The sequence below is a fragment of the Suricata suricatta genome, chromosome 3, assembly GCF_006229205.1.
Source record: "Suricata suricatta isolate VVHF042 chromosome 3, meerkat_22Aug2017_6uvM2_HiC, whole genome shotgun sequence".
Taxonomy (NCBI): domain Eukaryota; kingdom Metazoa; phylum Chordata; class Mammalia; order Carnivora; family Herpestidae; genus Suricata; species Suricata suricatta.
Genome location: NC_043702.1, coordinates 58,971,520 through 58,975,150, shown reverse-complemented (window position 1 = coordinate 58,975,150; position 3,631 = coordinate 58,971,520). Strand labels below are relative to the sequence as shown.

The 3,631-nt window shown below is 34.6% G+C and overlaps 1 pseudogene; it reads left to right on the top strand.

Annotated features, from left to right (window-relative positions):
• Nucleotides 1-2,909: 2,909 nt before the first annotated feature.
• Nucleotides 2,910-3,354, top strand: LOC115287723 (annotated as a pseudogene).
• Nucleotides 3,355-3,631: the final 277 nt, after the last annotated feature.

Below are 3,631 nucleotides of genomic sequence, written 5' to 3'. Positions count from 1 at the left end.
CCATTCAAACCAGTACCACTATTTACTTTAACTCTTACATAAAAAAAGGTTCAGATATAATTGAAATTACCTCCTCAAATGTAACAACTATCCTAAGCATCACTAACATGTATGTTCAAGTACTTTTACTACCTTTGTATGCACAAAGAATATGTATTGTTTATATAGACACTAGCATCATTAGACTAAAAGGCTTTTATAAATGATAACACACAGTACATTTTCTTTTGCAACTTGTTTTTTTTCACTGAATCTTAATATTTTAAGATGTATTTATGCTGATACATGTAGCTTGACTTATCAGTTTTGGCTGTGGTATGGATACCCCATAATTTATTTGTCCAGTCCTCAGTTGAAAGAGATTTAGGCTTCTATGGTTTGGGGTATTATAAACTTTACGGCCATGCCCATCCCAGGATGTATCTTTCTATCATTCACATTTTGTTCCCTTTCTAACGTTTATTTATTTTTGAGAGACAGAGAGTGAGCAGGGGAGGGGCAGAGAGAGAGAGGGACACAGAATCGGAAGCAGGCTCCTGGCTCTGAACTGTCAGCACAGAGTCCGATGTGGGGCTCAAACCCACAAACGGTGAGATCATTACTTGAGCCAAAGTTGGAGGCTTAACTGACTGAGCCACCCAGGGGCCCCTCTTCCTATCTCTACACATAAACCTGGGTGAGAAATTTTTTAGGGTGAATACCCTGAAATGAATAGTTTTGGGTTCCCCCGCCCCCATATTTCTATTCCCTTGAAAAGAATAGGTAAATATTAAGTGTTGTTTCTTTAAGGTTTGCTAACATTAGGTTATAAACTGTCTGGGCCTCATTCTGTTTGGGAGATAGATTTTTTTTCACTATATTTCAAAGATTTTTTTTCACTATAGTTCAATTCCTTTAATGATAAGTATATTAAAATTTTAAAATTTCCTTTTTAGTTAACTTCAGTCATTTACATTTGTCTAGAAAATTATCCAATTTATGTTTTCAAATATTTGGCATTATGGCTATTTATAACAACATGAAAATGTGGTTTTATAAGGTCAAAAGTTTGAATATTGGCAATTTTATATGATGACTAATTTATTGTGGCTTTAAAGTTTCCTTCTATAGTTATAAGCTCTATTCATTCTTAATCTCATTATTGTACCCCTGGATATCTTTAGTGTTATCAGAAAACATTATTTTATTCGTCTTTCAAAATATGATTTTTCATTTTTTGTTTTATGAATTTCTACTTTAAAAAAATTTCTTCTTGCTACCTTTGACTTTATTCTGCTACTCTTCTTCCAACTTATTGAACTGAACATGGAGTCATGGGTTTTTAATATTTCTATTATCTGATACACATATATTTAAGGCTATACTCTCCCAGGTGTAGAGTTTAATTTTAATAAGTAATATTTTCATTGTCACTTAGTTCTACATATATTTTATTTTTATCTTAATTTTTTTGTTGTAAAGTAAGTTATTTAGAAATGTACTTTTTATTTACTACAATACATATGACTTTTTTTAAAGTCATTATTTACCATCTTTTTAATAATTCATTTTGCATTTTATTACATTTTTTTCAGAGAAAATATATCCATTTGGGGGGATTTCTCTTCTTTTATGGACTAATATATGATTTGTTTTTGAAAGAGTTTATGTGTGTTTGAAAAGAATGGGCATATTATAATTTTGATGGTTAGAGTACTGTTTTTGTAGGAAGCTGATAATTGCATAGTTCAAGTCTCCTAGAGGCTTACTGATTTTTTGACTATTTGATCTATTAGTTTTGGATAGGTGTATTACCATCTTCTGCTATGATTTCAGATTTGTAAAATTTTCTTGTGATCCTATTCATTCTTGCTATTTATATTTTCGCTTGGTTATCAGCCATATACAAAGATAGACTGTAGTTACTTTCTCTTAGTGCTTTTACAACATTCACTGTTTTTGCCTGTGTTTATTGTGTTATCTATCCAATTGCTGATCCAGTGTCAGTGACCTGTCTTTCTTTTCAGTTTGTTTTTAAAGATGTTTCTCCGTGTCTTTAGTGTCCTGATATTCCATCATGATGTTTCTAGGTAGATACCTACTTGGAAATCTTATAGGGTCCCGAGACCCCTCAGCACCTATACGCTAGGGTCAATATCCTGGTTTGGGCTTGGCGGTGCTTTACATCCCTCTAGAGGAGCCTGTTCTATAACTGATAAACCCCGATATACCTCACCACCCCTTGCTAATTCAGTCTATATACGGCCATCTTCAGCAAACCCTGAAAAGGAAGAAAAGTAAGCACAAGAATCCTAATATAAAAAAGTTAGATCCAGGTGTAACGTATGAGGTGGGAAGTAATGGGCTACATTTTCCATACCAGAACATTTTTTCATGAAAGTTTTTATGAAACTAAAAACTAAAGGAGGATTTAGTAGTAAATTGAGAATAGAGAGCTCATTTGAATGGGGCCATGAAGCACGCACACACAGCCCTGAGCTACTGGCAACTTTTGGATCTTGCTCCTCTGGCTTTGAGTTTTTGCTTCATTTCCAGACTTACTGTTTTTTTCTCACACTTTTTTCTTTACTCATTTCTCCCATTAAAAGATGATTTAGTAAATTTCCCCCCCAGCATTCCTATGTGTTTATAGTAGGAAGAGGTGCTTTGTCAGCTCTGTTGTCAATATTGATGAATCCAAAGGGTCTAAAATCCTCTTTACTCTTATGTGAGATCATGAAGAAGCAATGAAGATTCAGATGCTTTCCACTGAGAACTTGGCACTGAGAATCAAGAAATAATATTCTCTTTTACACAAAATTCCTGTGTGACTTAATATCACTGTAATTTAAAAATATAGATAAGAGAGAGCTGGACGTCTGGCTTGTGAGTGGGCACCTTCGCTTCGCGTACGACCAAAGAGAGATTTAAAAATGGGTGATGTTGAGAAGGGCAAGAAGATTTTTGTTCAGAAGTGTGCCCAGTGCCATACCGTGGAAAAGGGAGGCAAGCACAAGACTGGGCCGAATCTCCATGGTTTATTTGGGCGAAAGACGGGTCAGGCCCCTGGATTTACTTACACGGATGCCAACAAGAACAAAGGCATCACTTGGGGAGAGGAGACACTGATGGAGTACTTGGAGAATCCCAAGAAGTACATCCCTGGAACAAAAATGATCTTCGCTGGCATGAAGAAGGCAGGGGACAGAGCAGACTGGATAGCTTATCTCAAAAAAGCTACTACGGAGTAATAGTTGGCTTTTGCCTTATTTATTACAAAACAAAAATGTCTCATGACTTTTTTTATGTGTACCATATTTAAATTGATCTCATACGCCAGAATTCAGATCATGAATGGCTGATTGAATATTTCTTTTGGACGGTTCTGATTTAAATAAGATTGGGCTTGTGGTTAAATGACTATGACTAGCTTTTTGAATTTTGATAGTAATTCTGGTTCAGCAAGTGCTGTCACTGTTTTCTCCTTCAAAAAAATATGATTGGAATTAATTAGATATTTAGCTTTTCACAGAGATGATAAATGCCATCTCTAAACTTATAGGAGATTGGATTTATATTTAGATTTATATAACTGGTTACATTAATATATTTAAATACTAAGGAAATCCCTTCACTGTATCAGAACAGCAAG